The sequence below is a fragment of the Crotalus tigris genome, unplaced genomic scaffold, assembly GCF_016545835.1.
Source record: "Crotalus tigris isolate CLP2741 ecotype Arizona unplaced genomic scaffold, ASM1654583v1 scf7180000017551.9496454, whole genome shotgun sequence".
Classification (NCBI taxonomy): domain Eukaryota; kingdom Metazoa; phylum Chordata; class Lepidosauria; order Squamata; family Viperidae; genus Crotalus; species Crotalus tigris.
In genome coordinates, this window is record NW_024096469.1 from 6,419,970 (window position 1) to 6,431,692 (window position 11,723).

General features: G+C 40.2%; 1 protein-coding gene and 1 long non-coding RNA gene across 12 annotated transcripts in view; one reads left to right on the forward strand and one right to left on the reverse strand.

The window, feature by feature from the left end:
- Positions 1-994, reverse strand: part of RBFOX3 (RNA binding fox-1 homolog 3) — a 488,491-nt gene extending 487,497 nt beyond the window's left edge. For 9 of the 10 annotated variants that reach the window (XM_039345554.1, XM_039345562.1, XM_039345526.1 and 6 more), the window contains exon 1: positions 162-994. The gene's annotated coding sequence lies outside the window, so the exon portion shown is untranslated. The remainder of the gene's footprint in view (positions 1-161) is intronic. The other variant, XM_039345408.1, reaches the window with a different exon arrangement.
- LOC120308952 overlaps positions 589-11,723 on the forward strand; it is a 46,007-nt gene continuing 34,872 nt past the window's right edge. For both annotated transcript variants that reach the window (XR_005556969.1, XR_005556968.1), the window contains exons 1-2: positions 589-693; positions 10,874-10,982. This is a non-coding gene — a long non-coding RNA (uncharacterized LOC120308952). The remainder of the gene's footprint in view (positions 694-10,873; positions 10,983-11,723) is intronic.

Here is an 11,723-nt window from a genome sequence, read left to right on the forward strand (position 1 = left end):
CCCGCTGCACCTAAGGAGAGAGGGAAAGCCAGGCAGACACCCCCCACACACACACACTTCCCACGCAAAGCCCCCTAAAGCAGAGAAGAAGCGGCGAGGTTAAGCCCGGCCGGCCGGCCCCTTTGCCGGAAGCTCCCGGGCAGCCCTCGAGGGTGACTCACGCGGTCTCAGTAGTCCCTGCGATGGGGGTAGGCAAGCGCAGGAGCTCCAAGTCCCTTTGCACTGAGCGACATCTCAGGGGCTGCCCAGCGTCAGAAGGAGGAGGCGGTGGCTACGGCGACCGAGCGCGTGGAGCGAGGCCGGGAAAGACAGGGAAGACGAGCCTCTCCTGCGCTCGGCTCCGGCTCCGGCTCCGGCTTGGCAGGCTGGCAGAACATGCGGCTGCGCCCGAGCCGCCTATAGCCCGGAGCGAGCGAGCGAGAGGAAGGAACGCGCGAACCCGCCCCCGTCGCGGGGGTGGGAGAGCCCTGAAGAGGCCACGTGCGGCAGCACCTGCGGCCGCCTCCCAGCCTGTCCCCCGCCACAAACTTGCGCAGGGAAGGAAGGGCTCCCCAAGCAACCTCTCGCCCTTCTTTGGTGTATCAATTCGGGTCCCCTCCACCTTCCTATCGACACTCAGAGGTACCTGCTTCCTGCAAAGTGAGAATTCCGCCCGGGTCTCCCAAACCTCCTATTCCACCGGTATCTGAGGAGGTAAGTACTTAAAACGCTGGGAAACCCTAATCCGAGTTGCTTCTCTGAGCGGTTTGCAGAGTGGGAACCGTACAGGCACCGGATGGTTCTCAGAATTGTATCAAGTATGGCTCTTGGCAGAAATCCCGGTATACATGATGCATGAATCCAAGTCCTGGTCTTTCCATCCCAAAAGGTTCACTTGCCAGCCATTCTGTCTCCTGATCAACACACCAGAATTCCTAAGTATCTCCCAGCACTTCACCTGAAAATGCACCTGCTTTATGCTGCCTTCCCAAAAACCAGTCAACCAATATTCCATTAGCAACATGCAAATCTAAAGCTGAATTTCCCCAACCGTAGAAGCTAATATACATTTCCCTCCATAAAAGCAGAGTAAAAGTTTAGCACTCATCTACTACTATTACTACAATACACACCCATACATACACCTGTCATTCTCACAAACAGCACTTTGCACCTACCAGCTTAAACATTCTCAAACCAATATAAGATAAGCATCCCTTTCAAGAAACTGTCTCCAGTAGTGCCTAAGTTTCACACTCCTTCATAGTTCTCAGGACTCATTAAAGACAGTCACTTCTTTCTGAAGAAATATGTTGTTCGTTGTCTGTACTAGCCAGGGTTCATGTCTTAGTAAAGGGCGTGCATTTTTCTCCTTTTAAGCCTTGTTCAAACAGTTTCTTACATCAGCTCATCAATTCAATCTGAAAATATATTAATTCCTTTTTCGGCAGGTATCCAAGGATTCCTTCACCTTTTCTAGTGACAATTTTCTTAGCCTCAGGGCTTTCAACTACCCGAAGGTGTAATGCCGGTAGCTGCTTTATCATCCTACACTCTGAAATCATCAGCTAAAGGCTCCCGTCTATATTCACCCATTGTCAGAAATGAACAAACAGAGGGGTTTATGTCACCCTACTTATAAAATGCTTCTTCGGCACTGCTTCCTTTTCAGAAACAATATTATTTTTATTTACTCGTTTTTTTTAAAGGATTGAAATGGGATAATCATCTCCCATATTTACCTATTGTAGCATGGTGTCTGGTTATCTGAAGGACAGCTATCTCCAATTGTTTCTGCCCATCAGGTATGTTCAGGCAGAGTGATTTTACTCCAGGTCCCTTGAATTAAATGTTGCCATCTTGTGGGATCAAGGAAATATGCCTCCTTTGTCATGGATCCTGCCCTCGGGAACAGCATCTCCCTAGAAATACAGACAAGCGCCTATTTTCCTGGGGTTCCAGAAGGCCTTTAAGACCTGGCTCTATTCCCAGGGCTGGGGTTCATAATTTCTTCAGGACAGATGACAAACTTTTAATTTTTCCAGACATTTTAAGCAGAATTTTGGTATTTTCAAATTTTCAAATATTTGGCTTTATTGTGATTTTATTTTTTTTATTTTGTTGATATATATTTGTCATTTCTTATCTAATAATAACAAAGTGATTATACAAATAATAAAGTAAAAAATTCAAATACAACAGTGACATTATTAAAACTACGTAGTTGCCACCACAGAGAAGCACTTGGTATTTATTACCAGCACTATTTAAACATCACTAAGCACAGGAAATTCACAATGAATGACCATAAAGAATGTATTTTGGAGGGGGTGCTTGTAAGGTCTGGGCACTCCTCCCAAAGAATGTTGACTTATGGATATAATGACCGCTACATGGCAGAAAGAGCTGGTTTCTCTTAACTATAAGGCTGTGGTTTCTTGGAATTGTACAGTCCAAATGCAGCTGCTGCATGAGTGCTCTTAAAGGCAGATTTTTAAAAAAAGAGGTATTGATGTTTGAGAAAGACATTCAGTCATATGATGCTCCCAGGCACATTTGCATAATTTATCCAAAATGGTTATTGACCTTTCAACTAACAAGGAATTAATTTTTATCTCTCTTATCTGCCATCTAGTGGTGGTCTGAATTTGTGCAGCTATTGCTGAAAAGCTGAGATTTGACAAATCACTTTCCTGATGCTTATGTCAAATCACACACAGCATATACAGATCTTATATCTAATAGGGTAGAGGGGGGGGGGAAACAGAGCTATATGTTGAAATCTTATATCCATACCAGACTATACAACAGACATGGTAACAAGAAAGCCATATTAGGTCCTTTTCCAACTAACAAACTTCCAACAAACAAAAGACTCATAATTTTTAATCTATAGAGTGAGAAACTTTCTGTGCAGAGGAAACTGGGGAGCCCACAGGTTATAAAAACACTATGCCATTTTATGTTATGTTCTGAGATCTTTGGAAGGGAGTTTCTTTAATTTCCACTTATGGAAAGAAGTAGAAGAATCTACTACTTGATAAGATAGAAAAATGTGGGGTAGACAGAACCACCACCAGATGGATCCGTAGCTGGCTGACCGGCTGTACTCAGCGAGTGGTCCTCAATGGAACTGCATCTATATGGAGGGAAGTGTGTAGTGGGGTGCCTCAGGGCTCTGTTCTGGGCCCAGTGCTCTTCAACATCTTCATCAACGATTTGGATGAAGGGATAGATGGTGAACTCATCAAATTTGCAGATGACACCAAGCTGGCAGGAATAGCCAACACTCCAGAAGACAGGCTTCAGATACAGAAGGATCTGGACAGACTTGAACACTGGGCACTAACTAACAAAATGAAATTCAATGTTGAAAAAAGCAAGGTTCTACATTTAGGCAAGAAAAACCAAATGCACAAGTACAGCATAGGTGGCACCATGCTCAATAGTAGTAACTGTGAGAGGGACCTCGGAGTCCTAGTAGACAATCACTTAAATATGAGCCAGCAGCTGCCAAAAAGGCCAACACAGTGCTAGGCTGCATTAACAGAGGGATAGAATCAAGATCACGCGAAGTATTAATACCACTCTTCAATGCCTTGGTAATGCCACACTTGGAATACTGCATCCAGTTTTGGTCACCACGATGTAAAAAAGATGTTGAGACTCTAAAAAGAGTACAGAGAAGAGCAACAAAGATGATTAGGGGACTGGAGGCTAAAACATATAAGGAACGGTTGCTAGAATTGGGTATGTCTAGTTTAACGAAGAGAAGGACAAGGGGGGACATGATAGCAGTATTCCAACATCTCAGGGGCTGCCATAAAGAAGAGGGAATTAAGCTATTTTCCAAAGCACCTGAAGGCAGGACAAGAAGCAACGGGTGGAAACTAATCAAGGAGATAAGCAACCTAGAACTAAGGAGAAACTTCCTGACAGTGAGAACAATTAATCAGTGGAACAGCTTGCCTCCAGAAGCAGTAAATGCTCCAACACTGGAAGTTTTTAAGAAGAGACTGGACAGCCATTTGTCCGAAATGGTGTAGGGTTTCCTGCCTGAGCAGGGGATTGGACTAGATGACCTCCAAGGTCCCTTCCAACTTTACTACTATTACTATTACTATATTTTGTAATTACAACTTTTTGTTTTGTGACACATCAGCTTTTGAATAACATCCCGAAGAAGATGTGATTGGTGCTGATTCTTTTGGCACTAAATCAAAGCCTTTTGCTAGCATATTAGCAATGGGTCAACATCTGTCTTATGGGGGCAAAATCTGTTGAGAGGATGATGATTGGAAGATGACTACTAAATGGCCAGTCCTATTACTAGATGGGTTAAAGAAGATTGGTCTGCCTGGTCCAGACTGATGGTTCCCAGTTTAATTCGTATGAGAGTGGTAGAGGAGGTTGATTTTACTTCTGTTTTTTATCTTTTTTTCTCTTGCATGTTTTTCCCCATTCTCTCCTTTAGTCAGAGCAGTTTGCCTAGAAGAGTTTTTCATCGATTTTCAATTTTAGTTTCCTGTGTAAATTATCAGAAGAAGACTTAAATCAGGAACAGGGTATTGCAATTGTCAGTAATAATAATATGCTGGATAAACAAAATGGTGGCGAAAACCTGAAGTGTGTGTTGTGGGTTGCCAATGATTTCTTTAGCTATTCCATACTAATTATTTTTGTAATGTATCATCATTCTTATTAGAATGTGAATATATATATGTATTTGAGCCTATTTTCCTTAAAATGTCATTTTCCAAATTCTCTTAAGCTATGTGTTAACATTTTGGAGTTATGATTAATAAGGTACCAGATACCTACTGTCAATTTGCTATGGCACTGTCTGCTATACAGGATCATATATTTATATCATGACCTTGATTAAGAATTCCAATCAACTATCCAATGAATATTTAGTGTTTGAGGCTCAGTAAGTTATAACCATGTCACCATAAGGAAGGTGGCTAAGAAAACACAATGAGTAGTCATTAATACTCAATCATCAACCTCTCTTTTGAAGGTTATGTTGTTATGGAAGCGAGTCCTATTTAATTAAGAATAATATTTATTGTTGTTTTCAAAACATACCAAAGACTTAGGTCGGTGGTGCCGAAGCTATGGCACGGGTGCCAGAGGCAGCACTGGGAGACCTCTCTGTGGGCACACGTGCCGTTGCCCCAGCCTCGTTGCCTCCCCCTGCGACCCCCTCCTCTCCAGCAGCCCCCCCGAAGGAGAGTCGCCCCTGAGCATGGCACATGTGGAGCAATGCAGCCAAGGACATGGCAGCCGGGAGAGTGTAGACAAGACTCTGCCCTCACACCCCATCGTGCAGAGTTGATGCTGCAGGGCTCGGGCAGTGGGCGTGACTGCCATAGTGCTGCTGGGCTGCCTGGGCGATCTGCAGTGGGCCCTGGAGGTGGTGAATGGCCATGTGGGCAGGTGGGGCGGGGGATGGGGCAGGGGGTGGAGTGGGGACGGGGCCAGGTTTTGGGCACTCGGTCTCTAAAAGGTTCGCCATCACTTACTTAGGTAGTCTGTTCAAATTACCATATATACATGCACATAAACTGAGAATTTTACACCTAAAATACAATCCCCAAAATAGGCTTGGCTTATCATCAGATGAGCTTATCCATGAGTATATATCAGGGGTCTTCAAACTTGGCCCTTTTATGACTTGTGGACTTTAACTCCCAGAATTCCTCAGCCAGCATGCTGAGTTGAAGTCCACAAGTCATAAAAGGGCCAAGTTTGAAGACCCCTGGTATATATGATAAGTGTACCAGATATCAAGCCATCTTACACCGTGTGTCAACCCTTTGAGACAGCCCATACTAGGAAACCAAAGATATGAATGCCCATACTGTGGGGCTCAAGTCCAAAGATGTCCAATTGAGTTCACTACTGTAGTGCTTACATCTAATGGACAGAATCTTGCCAAAGTAGAGCTACAACCTTCTAACTTACTAGATATATTTTGAGGAATTCTAGGATATGACTGAACCCCTTCTCCCCTCCAGCTCAGGACTATGCAGTCTCTTAATCTGGGTCTCTCTCTATGGAAAAAGTCTATATTGCCAAAACTCTCCCTCACTACTTCTCCAGAAGCACATTCCATCACCTCTACTACTTTTATTGTAAGGCTAGAATAGCAGAATCTTGCAAAGTCTGAATGCATCTCCCCCTTCCTCCCCCTATCTACAGGAAAACTGAGGAGGGTCAAACCAGAGATGCTTTCTCAAATTATATTTCTGCTTTAGACTCAAATTTCTTTTGTCTAACCATTGTCTTTGTTATGGCTCTTCCTCCTGTTCCGCAAGATTATTCTGTAAGATTATGTCATGCCAGACCTCTGGTTCTACAGTTACCCCTACACAATATGCAATATTCCCAATAGCAGTTGCTTTCCAAGGTTTCCTGAAAAGAAAGGGGAAGTTCAGAAATGCTTATATATAAGTTTAATATTTTGCCTGTGTTCCTGATTTTGAGCTGCTGGATGCTCTTCAAGTGTAGAGCTGTCGTTCAACAAGCTACCATGTGTTTCCCCGAAAGTAGATTCTTTTCTTTCTCCAGCCACCTTGAAAATATTAAGACCATTAAAGAAGTTTCAGGATTTTCTGGAGGATATTTAAAATTCTGTCGTATGTACTTTGGGATGTCCCCCCAAATCAAGTTCAGGCCCTTTTGTGCTCTCTAGCTTTGGGGAAGGCCTTTTCCCCGCTCATGTATTTGAAAACCTTTCCACTGAAGACTTTGTGCATGTATGCTTTGCCACTAAACTTGCCCTACAGGATTGTAAGATAATAAGGGAAGAAGACAGGGGAAGAGAATATTTTAGGACTATTGTGGATGTAAAGTACATGGCCATCCTGGATTGGACTTTTTAAAATAAAGGGGCCAATCTGATAGAAGCACATAGGAAAAGGTTGGTAAAAAGTGTGTTCCCAGCTTCCCAGCAGCCTCTGATTAACAAACTGGAATCTCCAAAAAAGGTGAAGAATTCAAAGTAATTGCAGCAGAGAAACATGTGCTCTGGGAAAATACTACTTCTTAAAAATAGGAAAACATTTTTTCTGGTGGCTTAGTGACGGTGATGGCGGCTACTTTGTAGCCGTCCTCCTGGGAAAGCGTGAGAACTGCGGAGAACAGCAGGCACCAGCTGTTCCGCGGCTCAAAACCTCCCTCCCGGGAGAAGGAGGGGAGGGGAGTATCGCCTGAATAGAGGTAGAGCCTCTTGAACCCCCCAGGAATTTTTCCCTGGGGGGTGAAAAGAGAGCTCCCTCGGAGTTCAGGTTGCCTCCGCCTCCCAGCTGTCTTTGTTCCTTTGGGAACAAAGCAAAACGCTGCTACCACCTCCGCGCTTAAAGGGACCGGGTGAGTTATTTTTAAAAAAAGCGGACAGAGTTGGATAAAGGATTTTTTTTTATTGGATTTCATATGGACTTTAGTTTGAAAGATTGACTTTTATTTCTTTTCTTTTTCTCTTTTTTGTTTTTTCTTGTGTGGAGAGTGAAAGTAAAATGGCGATTGGAAAGGTTTTTTTTTTTGAAAAAAAAGTGAGTGAAACGGAACGTTATGGATTAGATGGTTTTCTTTCTCTTTTTAAATTTTTTCTTATGGTGGATTTGTGCTTTGGGAAGACTTTTTTTTTTTGTTAAACTCTCCTTTGTTATTTTCTTTTCCCTTTTAAGGGATTTTTTTATTTTTTATCTTTTTTAAAGAAGGAGAAAAGAAGAAATAAGATTTTTTTTTATAATGGCTTCAAAGAGGCAAGCAACTTCTACAGTACCTAAGGTGGCTTCTTCTCCTGCGATTCTACCGGCACAACAACCTAAAGCTACACCACCACCCTCTCCTCCTTTGCCAGCAATAATGGTACAAGACATTTTGTAATGCTAATAAACCAGGGAGATGGTTGGCTTATCAATTGAGAAAGAAGCAGAGACAGAGAACTATAGATAAAATAAATTATAATGGTAAATTGGTATATCAGAAGGAGTTGATTAAGAAATCTTTTTTAGAGTATTACTATAAAACATTGGTACAAGAGATGATTCAACCTTTAAGTGAGCTTTTTAATAATATACTACAGGGTTCAGAGATTCCCCAGTCATGGGGTAGAGCTTTTATATCTTTGATTCCAAAAGAAGATCAAGACCTCACTCTACCAAAGAATTATAGACCTATATCTCTCTTAAATGTAGATTATAAGATTTTTTCAAAAATTTTAGCTAATAGGCTTATCAGGGTTTTACATGGACCAAACGGGTTTTATAACTGGAAGATACATGAAGAATAATGTCAGACAGATTATTAATTTATTAGAATACTTAGATAAAAACAATCAAGTTTCTGCAGGATTGATATTTCTAGATGCTGAAAAAGCTTTTGATCAGCTGAATTGGCAATTCATGTTAAGATTAATGGAGAAAATGAATTTTGGAGAAAAAATTTTACAATCTTTTGGTGCTATCTACCAAAAGCAAGCGGCACAACTTATAGTTAATGGGGGTTTGTCAGAGGTGTTTTCAATAGAGAAGGGGACTAGACAGGGTTGTCCATTGTCACCATTGCTGTTTGTTTTAACTTTGGAAATATTGTTGATTAAAATTCGAGAATCACAGCAAATAAAAGGAATAGAAGTTAATAAAAAAGAATATAAATTAAAGGCTTTTGCGTATGACTTGGTGGTTACCTTATCTCAACCTACTCATTCTGTAATAGAGTTATTACAATTAATACATCAGTATGGAAAGGTTTCGGGTTTTAAAATAAATAACAATAAGACTAAAATATTGCCTAAAAATATGACTAATTTGGACAAGCAGACTTTGGTTAAGTTGACAGACTTTGAGATTGTTAATAAGGTAAAATATTTGGGGGTTATTTTATCTGCTTCTAATGCAAAACTGTATAAAAACAATTATGAAAGGCTGTGGGTCAATATACGAAGAGATTTGGAAAACTGGGAGAAGTTGCAATTATCTCTTTTGGGAAGAATTGCGGCGATCAAAATGAATGTTTTGCCAAAGTTTCTTTTTTTATTTCAAATGATACCTATTTTAAAGAATAAGGTTCATTTAGATGAATGGCAGAAAGGTATTAACAAATTTATCTGGGCAGGGAAAAAAACCAAGAGTAAAACTTAAAATTATACAGGATATTCGAGAGAGAGGTGGACTCAAGGTACCGAATTTGAAATTGTATTATGATGCTGTGGCTCTAACATCAATAAGTGATTGGGTTAACTTAACAAATGTAGAAATACTCCTCTTGGAGGGTTGGGATTTACTTTTTGGATGGCATGCCTATTTAATTTTTAATAAAAGGTTGATAGGGCCTTTAAATCTCATATTATAAGGATCTCTTTACTTCGAGTTTGGAGGAAATATTATAGAAGTGATTTTAAAATTCCGTTATGGGCTATACCGGGGCATGCGATAGAAGGGATAAGGAGAGGAGTTAAGATGGATAATGTTTCTTATGCACAATTACTTAGATGGAATGGTAAAAATTAAATTAAATTAAAATCTTTGGAAGATTTAATACAAGGAAATATTATTTATTCATGGTTTTATTATAGACAAATAGTGGAGAGGTGGAAGATAGATTGTAATGTGGGTTTACTTAGAGAAGATGAGAATTTATTAAAACAAATAAAAGATCAAAGACGAACTCATATTAAGAGAATCTATGGGGTGTTAGTAGAATTGGATTCAGAAGCAGAATTAGTTAAAGAATGCATGGTTAAATGGGCACAAAATTTTGAAGAACCGGTTCTATTAGATACTTGGGAAATTATTTGGGTGAGGAATGTTAAATTTACACAAGCCCAAAATTTAAGGGAAAATTTTTATAAAATGTTTTATAGATGGCACCTTGATCCACAAAAAATGTCTCGTATGTATCCTGACTTACAGCCTAAATGTTGGAGATGTGGATGTTTGGATGCTACTTATTATCATATTTAGTGGTCATGTAAAAATATAAAAGCTTTTTAGATTAAGATATGGTGGAATATCCAAAGAATTTTTAGAAGAAGGGTAAAATTTACCCCACAATTGTTTTTATTAGGTATTGTTTCTGATTGTGATACTAAAGAGATTACATTGATGTTAAATTTAATCACAGCGGCAAGGTCGTTAGTGGGGCAATGTTGGAAGAAGGAATCTTTGCCTACTTTACAAGAGTGGTTTTTTAAAAGTTTCTTATTTGGCGGAAATGGCAAAGATCTCGGCTTTCTTGAAAGACCAATCGCAAGAGAAGTATTTTTTGGTATGGAAAAAATGGATAGACTTTATACAATATAAGTTGGATATAAAAAAATATTATTTAGCTTTTCAATAACTTATATTTAAAACTTAAGATATTTCATAGACTTTATAGATTTTTTAGACTTTTTTTCTTTTTTTTCTTTTTTCTTTTCTTTTTCTTTCTTTCTATTTTTTTGTATTTCTTTGTATTTTTGTCTTTTTATACACATATTATTGTTAACTATTTTATAACTTGTTTAATTAATGCATTTAAATTTGGTTATGGTTTATATTTGTTTTAAGACTTTTTGAAAATTTTTTAACTAAGCCTGTATTCAGCTCTGGGAAGGTTGGGGGAGGGTAGGGGAGGGGGGGGTGGGGAAGGGATTTGTATTGTTTTGTAAAATCTAAAAATTTTCAATAAAAAAAAATAGGAAAACATATGGTCAGGAATTTATGCTGTTTCCCCCCTTTTTAAATTTCAGTTTGCTATGTTACACCTCATATTCTTTTATGGCTCTGTAATACTTATGGAAAAGTTTAAAGTCAGCCTTCCATCAAATATCAGGCTATGTTCGTGAAGATTTTTTAATTTAGAAACATTCTGTGGTCTCTTATAATATTTGTAACCTTTCTTTCAGGAGAGGAGATTTGGGACCTCTAGGCTTCCACCCTGCAAGGACTCAGCAATTAACTAAAAAAGCATAGGATGAAAAGGATCACGCTACAAAAATCTGAGAAAACGTTTAGGTATGTACAAAAAAAAAAAGTTTATCTACAAGGCTAAAACATTCAAAATATATGGCACCATACCTAACCAGTAAAATAAAACTATTAGTTTAGAGATTTGAAATATCATTATATATGCCAGTGATGGCGAACCTTTTAGAGACCGAGTGCCCCAAAACTGGCCCCACTCCGCCCCCTTCCCCCTCCCCAACTGCCTGCAGGGCCACTCACCGCCTCCAGGGCCCGCCACAGATCACCCAGGCAGCCCAGCAGCGCTATGGTGGTCACGCCCTCTGCCTGCACCCTGCAGCATCAATTGTGCATGATGGGGTGTGAGGGCAGAGTCTTGTCTACACTGCCTGGCTGCCATGTCCTTGGCTGCGCTGCTCCGAGTGGGCCATGCTCAGGGGCGACTCTCCTTCAGGGGGGCTGCTGGAGAGGAGGGGGTCGTGGGGGGAGGCGAGGCTGGGGCAATTGCACATGTGCCCACAGAGAGGGCTCCCAGAGCCATCTCTGGCACCCGTGCCATAGGTTCGCCACCACTGATATATGACTTCACATTTATAAACAAAAATAAATAAATACAGTAAGAAAAAGAAACCCCAATAAAAGTAACCCAATATTAGAGAGTTAAGAAGAAAAACAAGGACTGGAAAACATAAGGTTAGCAGAAAAAAGATCAAACTGAAGGGTTTTTCAATAAAAAATGGGAGATTAGAAAAGAAGGGAGCAACTTGGTCTGGCAAGAATAAAAAAGAAACA